The sequence below is a fragment of the Carya illinoinensis genome, chromosome 9 (genome assembly GCF_018687715.1).
Source record: "Carya illinoinensis cultivar Pawnee chromosome 9, C.illinoinensisPawnee_v1, whole genome shotgun sequence".
NCBI classification, from domain to species: Eukaryota; Viridiplantae; Streptophyta; class Magnoliopsida; order Fagales; family Juglandaceae; genus Carya; species Carya illinoinensis.
In genome coordinates this window covers 29,859,730-29,870,115 of record NC_056760.1, presented here as the reverse complement: position 1 = coordinate 29,870,115, position 10,386 = coordinate 29,859,730, and the positions used below count along the sequence as shown (strand labels likewise).

The 10,386-nt window shown below is 38.8% G+C and overlaps 1 non-coding gene across 1 annotated transcript; it reads left to right on the top strand.

Annotated features, from left to right (window-relative positions):
* Positions 1 to 811: 811 nt before the first annotated feature.
* On the top strand, positions 812 to 915 carry LOC122277878. The gene has a single exon (XR_006229187.1). It is a non-coding gene; the product is annotated as a small nucleolar RNA R71 (small nucleolar RNA).
* The last annotated feature ends 9,471 nt before the right edge of the window (positions 916 to 10,386 follow it).

The following is a 10,386-nucleotide window of genomic DNA, read 5'->3' as shown; positions in this document are numbered from 1 at the left end:
CTTGGCATGTTCAAATTTTGAATCAGAGGGATTTGAATTTCTTACCTCAAATTTACCTTTGGGATTCAGCTGAGGTTGAGCAGGAAACTTACCCTTCTCTTGAGCATGCAATGCAGAGGTCAAGTCGCTAATAGAACTTCTCATCTCAGTAATGGCCTGCATTGTTTGAGTGTTGATATTTGCTTGTCCCTGCGTAAAAGCCTGTAATGTTTCCTCAAGGGTTTTCTTATGTGGAGGCACATAAGGACTAGAAGAAGATGGCCCTTGAGGATTTTGATTTGAATTGGACTCATTCCTCCAACTAAAATTGGGGTGATTTCTCCATCCAGTGTTATATGTTTCCGAATAAGGGGAAGAAAATGGTCTCCTATAGGAATTCATGACATTTGCTTGTTCGTGCAACACCTCTTTAAAAGCAGGGATTGTTGGACAATCCTGAGTTAGGTGTCCACTAATCTCACAAATGCCACAATTTTCTTCTTCTTTTTCAATGGCCTTAACCGGATTTACCTTCCTAAGTTCCATGGCTTCAATTTTTTTTGTCAGACTTGCTATCCTAGCATTCACATCATCATTTCCTTTAAGAACATACATACCTTCTTGAGACATGGCACTGAGTTTGGGCTTATTTGACCAATCAAAACGATCTGAGTTATCCCCAGATTGGGCATTTTCAGCTAACTGGTCAAAATAGTCCTAAGCGACATCAGGATCTTTATTTAAAAAATCACAGTTACACATCATTTCTACAAACTGACGCATTTGAGATATTAAACCTTCATAGAAAAAACTAATGGTGCGCCAAGTCTCATAGCCATGATGTGGGCAAGTTAGCAACAATTCTTTAAAACGTTCCCAACACTGAAAAAATGTTTCATTTTCCTTTTGAGAAAAATTCATAATATTTCTGCGAAGAGTGTTGGTCCTATGAGTAGGAAAAAACTTTTTCAGAAATTCTCTTTACATTTCTTGCCATGTGCCAATAGATCTTGGTCTCAAGGAGTTCAACCAATTTTTAGCTTTTTCTTTCAAAGAGAATGGAAACAACTTTAATCTAACAACATCATCATTGATAGTTTGGTTTTGTAAAGTTGCACAAAATTCTTCAAATTCTTTTAGATGCAAATAAGGACTTTCAGAATCTAAGCCATGAAACTTGGGAAGTAATTGGATTACTCCCGGTTTTAAATCAAAATTTCCCATATTCGTAGGAAAAATCATGCAAGATGGAGTACTTGTCCTTGTAGGCTGCAAATATTCGCGCAAAGTTCTCATTGGCGGATTATTTTGTGCCTCTTCATTTTCTTGTTCATCATGAATACTATGATTGTCAACCATGGTATTAGAATGAGAATTTTTAGAATCACCTGACAAAGTATCAACTATTTCTTTTAAAACAATTTCCTCTCTTCTCAATCTACCTGTTTGATCACGTTGCCATGAGATAATTCATCATAGAGGATTGAGCACATTCAAAAAGTAAAAACAAAATGCAAAACAAACAAGAAAGTAAAAGAAAAAATTTTGGAACGAGATTACCAAATGGTATGAATATGGAAGCAATGTTACATGCTCTGTTTTCTGTAAAAAATCGTACCTGCAAAAAGAATATGAAAAAAAATTAGCAAAAGATTACTAATTTTTTTTTCTTTTCTAAAAAAAACAATTATCACACGTTGCAATCCCTGGCAACAGGGCCAAAAACTTGTTGCGCCTAAACTTTAACTCAAATTAATGAACCAAAAATTTAGTGCAGTTTTACCTGCAAGTATACAGGTGTTGTAGTATCTTACAGGATCGAATCCACAGGGATTGACTTTTGTGATAAAGAAAATAAATTCAGACAATAAAATGAAATTACTAAAAGAAACGTGCAATCAAATGAAGATTGATAAAATAACTGAATCAAACTAAAATGATAAAATGAACTGATATAGAGAAAGACTAAGGTTTCGAGGATCTGTCTAATAATTTATGATATTGTTTCTGATCAATTTACTTCAATTAAACTAGAATAATGATTCTGTTTAATTGGAAGATTTAGCATTTAAGATCAAGAAAAATAGTCGCTTATGATTGAGCGTGAATGATTGATGATTAAAACATTTACAAATCTATTTGAATACCACAGGGATTCCTCAAGCATTCACTGTATTCGGAAATCACAATGAATCAAGATGAGTATATAGATAATCAAAAAATCCAATAAAAACCTTCAATCAATCAAGCTCGTAGAATAAATTTTACGTGGATCTGAAAACAATATTTAAATCATTAAACTTCACCTCTAACCTTAGTATGGAAATTTAGCCAATCATATTTATTATAAGTGCTATAGAAATCATATAAATATTATTCATTAGAAAACTAAAATGAAATACAAGAAATAATAGGCAACAATTTAGAAACAACAAAATTTGGAATCTAGTCAACGTCGAAAGAATAAAGCTCACGCCGTTACGAAAATGCATAAAACAGAAATTAAAACTAAAAGAAATTCATTAAGAAGAAGCTGCAGCCCCACTAGATGCCAAATGGAAAAAAAAAATAAAGAAGCCTAAGAAAAATAAAACTCCAACCACATCAACTCCACGTTAAACTCAAACACCAACTAATGGTCTGGCCATCATGACTTTTCTCTCTTTTTGCTTGCTTAGGACCGACGGATTCAATGGGTCTTTACTCTCAGCAAACTCCAACCGACTATAAGAGAATTAACCAATCCCAACTCAAAACGTTCCCCTCAACCGACTCACTCATTTCATTCCTTCAATCATCTCTCGCCTGCACCTCACTTACATCAAACCGACCTACACACCTCCAAGAAAAATAATTCCAGCCGACTCCCTTTAACTCCAGCTAATCACCTCTCACCTATTCAATTATGCACTGACCGACTCTCAACTCACAGAAGAATAATTTGCACTAACACAACTATCTCTTCTCTCCCTCTCTACTCATGACCAACACACCTCAACTCCCCTCTATCCCCCACGTAACCTGCCCTTCAACTCCTACACCCACCGATTGCTCCTTTCTTTTCCTCTCTTTTTTCAGCACCACACAACTCTCTCTTCTTATAGACTCCCACGTGAAGATGTATAACTCCCTTAATGCAATTTAAGCACGGCACGGCACGACACTTCCCTTTTTTTTTTTTTTTTTTTTTTTTTTTTTTTTCTGCACGTCTCCCTCTCTACAAGTCAAGCACGACTCCTTCTCTACTCACCCACTCTCTCGTACCTACTGCACCATTCAGCAACATATATATATATAGCTGCCTCAAGTTGGTACCAATTCCTCCAATCCCAATTGCAGCCGACTTCTCATAAACAATAACCACCAACTTTCTAAAGTGTCCCTCTCCACAAGTCAAGCACGGCAATCTTCACTCCAATTCCGTCCACTTTAACTGCATCAACCGACATGAGAGCTTCCAAATATTTGATTGATCTGCTTACCACGTTTACAACACCGAAATGTAGTTTTCAGTCTTCACCTCTTATCAACGTAAAAGTCAAGCTAAATAACAAGAAGTTGCCGCCTCCAGCCTTATGTTCATACTCCACCAAAAGTCTTTGTCTTTTTTTTTTTTAGCTGTTGAAGTACACCGCTTTCTTCATGTAAATTTTATTTGAACTGAAAATAAGAGATAAAAATAGCACTCAAATACAAATTAAAAGAAAAATAAATTATAAAAAATAAACTATATATGTGAGGAAATATTGTCCCATTAAATTATAGTTATAAAATTAAGCATAAACATGATATCAATCAATTAAAAATCACAACTAGTATTTATGCTTATTAACTATTTTTCCATCTAAAACCAATAATAGTGTCACGAAGAATTTAAAATACATTGGTTTTAAATAGCTAAAACATGCAATATTTCAGCTCAATCACCTCATCATCCACATCTTCGGGTGTGATAGCATAAACCCGGGCTTGCACTATTTGCCTTGGATTTGTTCTTCCACCGCGTCTACCTCCATGGATTCCTTGAACTGGCCTAGGACACTCACGAGCAAAGTGTCCCTGCTGGCCACAATTATAGCATCGAGCCCCACCAGAAGGGTAGTCACCCATATGGGCTCTATTACAAACTTCGCAAACTGGCACCTGTCCTCCCATACGTACACCTGAGGACGCTTGTGGTCGAGTCCCGGTTCGTTGAACAAATTTTTGAGGCGAACCCGAACTACTTCCTTCACCAGAAAAACTCCACCTCTAATGTCCTGGAGGGGAGCCCATACTCAGATTATTCTCTCGCTCTGCAAGAGTGGCCACATCCACTAAATCCTGAAAAGTGGATATCCGATGGCTGACCACCATTCGGCATTTATCAGGACGTAGACCCTCCTGGAAACACTCGGCTTGCATTTCCTCTGAGGCGATGAGGTGGGGAGAAAATCGCCCAAGTTCTATAAATCTCCGGGCGTATTGTTCCACGGTCATGCTCCCTTGGGCCAAGCTTGAGAACTCTCTTGCTTTTTGCCGCCTTATAGAAGCTAGAAAGAAGCGATCATTAAACTCTTGCTTAAATCACTGCCAGGTCACAGCGGCAAAAGATCCCAATTCTGACTCCAACATTACTCTCTTTGTATCCCATCACTCAGAAGCGGTGCCTTGCAATAGATAGCTGGCATAGAGTACTTGTTGCGCCTCAGTGCAACCACATACCTCAAAATTTCTTTCTAAATCTCTGACCCACTTTCCAACTTGAAGTGGATCCTCTTCTCCAGTGAAGGGTGGAGTTCTATGCGCCAGAGAGTGCTCATAGGTGCATCCAGCTTCACCCCTCCACTAGGCCCTCCTGGTAGCAGCCAAGGCCCTCCTTGTTGTGGCCAATGACCTCCTTGCTGTGGCCAAGGACCTCCTTATTGCGGCCTAAAATTTTGTTGCATGAACTCAGTCATCTGCTTTATTGCTTGGGCTATGGAATCATCTCTCAGTGTATCGTCCCGAGGGCTGTTACTGATGAATTCATTAGACTTCATTTTTTTCCTTTCTCTTTAAAGGATAAAGCGAAGATTTGGTTTAACTCTTTGAGACCTAATTCTATTTCTAGTTGGTCTGATATGCAGCGTGAATTCTTACAAAAATTCTTTCCTTTTTAGAGAACTCAGTTTTTGCAAGAGCAAATCAGTCAGTTCAATCAGAGACCTGATGAGACCTTTCAGGCCAGTTGGGAAAAATTTAAGGATTTGATGAACATCTGTCCACATCATGGTTTTGAATCTTGGAGGTTGGTAAGCTATTTTTACACTGGTCTCACTCCAGAATGCAAGCAGTTTGTTCAGACAATGTGCAATGGGGAGTTCTTTAGCAAGGAACCTGATGAAGCACTATCATTTTTTAACTACCTTGCTGAGAGCGCACAACAGTGGAACACTTGTACTGATCGAGTTCCATTAATAGCACAGCCACTGAGGGCTATTTCTGGAGGGGGTAAATATGAGCTTAAGGGAGACATTGAGGTTCAAGCCCGAATAACTGCATTGACTAGAAGACTAGAGGTCATGGAAATGGAAAAAGTGAAGGCTGTGAAAGTAGTAGAGGCATGTTCTATATGTGTTGATTCAACCCATAAGACCCAAGACTGCCCGATAATGCCAGTATTTCAAGAAAGTGGGTCTGAGCAGATGCAATCAGCTAACTGGGTCAATAGAGCACAGAATCAGCCTTTTTCCAACACATATAATCCAGGGTGGAGGAATCACCCAAATTTCTCATGGAGAAATGATCAGCCAGGTCGGTCCCCACCACCTCAGCAGCAGCCATTCCATCAGGGTGCCCCTCAGCATTAGTATCCGTCATACCAGAATCCTCAGAGTTATCCTCATGTAGCTCCTCCTGGATTTCAGCCTCATGTAGCTGTATAGAGTTCTCAACCTTCATCATCTACAAAGAAGACTCTAGATGACAGTACGACTCAGATGGCCAATACACTTCAGCAATTCATGAAGATTCAGGCCACCACAAATAATCAAAATACTCAGGCCATAAATGAGTTGCAAGGTACTATTAATAAGATGAGCACGACCTTGAGCACCCTAGAGAAAGGAAAATTTCCAGCACAGCCTCAGCCTAATCCTCAAGTATACAGACAACAACAACATCAAGTGCATAATGTCTCAGGAGACGTTATTGAGACAGCGAAAGCTGTTCTCACTTTGAGAAGTGGGAAGGAAGTTCCCCGACCTGAGATGACCATAGACACAGAGGTAGTTGCTCCTATGCCTAAAGATGCAGCAGAGATGGATGAAGTTGAAAAAGAACCAGAGGTAGTAAGACCAGAACTGAAGAAGCCTATGAGTGCAGATGCTGAAACTAGTAAGGGATACCAACCTGTGGTTCCCTATCCTCAGAGATTGGTAGCTGGCCAAAAGAACAAGTATCATATAGAGATTCAAGAGATTTTCAAGCAAGTGAAGATCAATATTCCACTCTTGGATGCCATACAACAAGTGCCTTCATACGCAAAATTTTTGAAGGACTTGTGCACAGGGAAGAGGAAGCTGAATGTAAAGAAGAAAACTTTCCTAACAGAGCAAGTTAGTGCATTGATATTGAGCGAGACTCCTTAGAAGTTTGGAGATCCCGGCTCTCCCAACATTTCCATTATGATTGGTGAATCACAGATTGGGGGAGCTTTACTTGATTTGTGGAGTAGTGTGAACTTGCTACCATTCTCAGTATATAAGCAGTTAGGATTGGGTGAGCTGAAAAAGACCTCCATCATGCTACAGTTGGCTAACAGATCAGTTAAAGTACTGAGGGGTATTGTAAAGGACGTGTTGGTCCAGGTGGACAAATTCTACTACCCAGTAGATTTTGTGGTTCTTGACATGCAGCAGCCGGTCTCCACTATTTACCAAGCTCCTGTCATCCTAGGAAGACTATTTCTAGCTACATCAAATGCTTTGATCAATTGCAAAAGTGGAGTTTTGAAGCTTACCTTTGGGAACATGGCACTTGAGTTGAACGTTTTCAATGCTTGCAAGATGCCAGCACATTTTGATGACACAAGTGATTTGAATGCTGTGGAGAGTTTGACACCAACAGATTTTATTTGCTCAACTTCTCCCTTATCTGATGATGATTATATTTTTCAGACACCTGAATTTTTACTTGATGAGAAAATTGATCATATCAATGAAGATGACTTTGATTTTTTTGATTGTTTTGCAGATTCATCTTTACCACTTGAAGTACAATTTGCGGGAGCAAGATGGAAACCCCAGTTCGAAGCTCTACCACCACCAGACATACTTAGATCTTCAGAGGAAGAAGTTCCTCAATTGGAATTGAAACCGCTTCCTCAAGACTTAAAGTATGCGTTTCTTGGACCAGAAGAAAGAACTTTTCCGGTGGTGATTTCCTTAAAGCTAAATCAAAAGGATGAAGCCCAGTTGATTGAAGTATTAAGAAAGCATCGAGGCGCAATTGGTTGGACAATAGCAGACATCAAAGGCATTGATGCCGCTGTATGTACCCACAGAATCCATCTTGAAGACGATGCTAGACCGGTTCATGATGCTCAATGTTGGCTCAATCCTACCATGAAGGAAGTCGTGAAAGAGGAAATGCTTAAGCTACTCGCAGTAGGTATCATTTACCCTATCTCATACAGTAAGTGGGTAAGTCCAACTCAAGTGGTACCAAAGAAATCTGGTTTGACTGTCATAAAAAATGATAAAATGAGTTGATTCCAACTAGAATGGTTACTGGCTGGAGAATGTGCATTGACTATAGAAAACTTAATTCAGCGGTAGGAAGGATCATTTTCCTTTACTATTTTTGGATCAAATTTTGGAAAGAGTAGCTGGTAATGCATATTATTGTTTCTTGGATGGCTACTCTGGTTATTATCAAATTGCTGTAGCACCTGAGGATCAGGAGAAAACCACTTTCACCTGTCCTTTTGGCACTTTTGCTTTTACTAGAATGCCTTTTGGTTTGTGTAATGCTCCAACTACTTTTCAGAGATGCATGATGAGTATTTTTTCTGACATGATTGATGATATTTGTGAAATATTCATGGATGATTTCTCTGTTTTTGGAAAATCCTTTGAGTGTTGTTTGCATAATTTGGCACGTATTCTCCAGAGATGTGAGGAAAAAAATCTTTTACTTAATTGGGAGAAATGCCAATTTATGGTCACTCAGGGCATTGTCTTGGGACATATTGTGCCTTCTGAGGGTATAAAGGTTGACAAGGCAAAGATTGAATTAATATCTAAACTTCCTATTCCTAGGACGGTTAGGGATATTCTTTCTTTTCTTGGTCATGCTGGCTTTTATAGGCAGTTTATTCAAGGGTTTAGTTCTATAGCAAAACCTTTGTGCACTCTTTTACAAAATGATATTGAATTTGTTTGGACTGATAAGTGCCAAAAATCTTTTGATACCCTTAAGAAATCGCTTACCACTGCACCTATTGTGCAACCTCCGCAGTGGGACATTCCCTTTGAGATTATGACATATGCTAGTGACTATGCCTTAGGAGTTGTTTTGGGGCAGCGGATGGATAATAGGCCATTTGTGATTTATTATGCTAGTAGAACCTTGAATGATGCCCAGAAAAATTATACCACTACTAAAAAAGAATTGCTTGTAGTGGTTTTTGCACTTGATAAATTCCGGGCTTATATTCTTGGTTCTCCTGTTACTATTTTCACTGACCACTCTGCTCTTAAGTATTTGTTGGCTAAGAAAGATGCAAAACCACGCTTGATTTGCTGGATTCTATTACTTCAAGAGTTCAACATCAACATTAAGGACAAGAAAGGAGTTGAAAACGTGGTAGCTGACCACCTCTCTAGATTGTCATCATCTCCTTCTTCACATGTCAGCCTTCCTCTTGATGATAGTTTCCCGGATGAGCAGCTGTTTGTGGTTGATAGAGCTCCCTGGTATGCTGACATAGTCAATTATCTGGTGACTGAACGAATGCCTTCTAAATGGTCAACCCAAGATAAGCGTCAGTTTTTATCTGAGGTAAAACATTTCTACTTTGATGACCCATATCTTTTTAAATATTGTTCCGACCAATTGATTCGAAGATGCATTCCTGATGATGAGTTTTCTTCGGTTTTGAGATTTTGTCATATGGGTGCATGTGGTGGCCATTTTTCAGCAAAGAAAACAGTATCAAAAATTTTGCAAAGCGGTTTTTACTGGCCTTCTATGTTTAAAGATGCTTATAATTTTTGTAAGACTTGTGAGCCTTGTCAAAAATTGGGATCCATTAGCAAAAGAAACATGATGCCTCTTTCCCCTATTCTGACTTTAGAAATCTTTGATTGTTGGGGAATAGACTTCATGGGACCTGTTCCGGTTTCTTTTGGAAACACATATATTCTTTTAGCTGTGGATTATGTTTCAAAATGGGTGGAGGCCATTGCTTGCAAAACAAATGACCATCATGTTGTCCTAAAATTTTTGCAATCTCTGTTTGCTCGTTTTGGCATGCCTAAAGTTATCATAAGCGATGGGGGTTCTCATTTTTGCAACAAACCATTTTCTACACTTGTGAAGAAATATGGTATTACACACAGAGTTTCTACCCCTTATCACCCTCAAACAAATGGGCAAGCTGAATTGGCAAACAGAGAGATAAAAATCATTTTAGAGAAAACCATCAAACCTAATAGGAAAGATTGGTCGATTAAACTTCTTGATGCTTTGTGGGCTTATAGGACAACTTTTAAAACAAATCTAGGGATGTCTCCCTATCGATTAGTTTATGGTAAAGCTTGTCATTTACCTGTTGATATTCAGCATCGAGTTTTGTGGGCCATAAAACATGTTAACTTGTCACTTGATAAAGCTTCAGGGTTGAGAAAATTGCAGATCAATGAATTGGATGAAGCTCGTCGGAATGCTTATGACAACGTGCAACTGGCAAAGGAACACATGAAAATTCTGCATGATCAGAAAATTCATCCAAAGCATTTCACACTTGGCCAAGAAGTTCTTCTTTAGAACTCTCGCTTGCACATTTTTCCTGGAAAGTTGAAATCCCAATGGAGTGGACCATACATTGTAAAGACCGTTCATCCTCATGGCGCGGTAAACATTGTCAATCCGAAGAATGGTAATAGCTTCACTGTCAACGGACAACGTCTAAAGTCATTTCTGAAGGTCTTTGATCCACATGAAGAGATCTTGCTTGTGCAAGACCCCAGGGAAGTGTTTTAAGTTGCTTTTCCTTCTTTACAGTTTTCTTTACTTGCATTTATTTTATTTGTTCTTTTGCTTTGGTTTTATATTTTATATTGATTATTTGTTTTGCTTGCTTAGTTCTTTGCAGTTTGTTTCTTTCGTTCGATTCATTGAGGACTATGTCTCTCACTAGTTGGGGGGTAGCATGTGTGCACA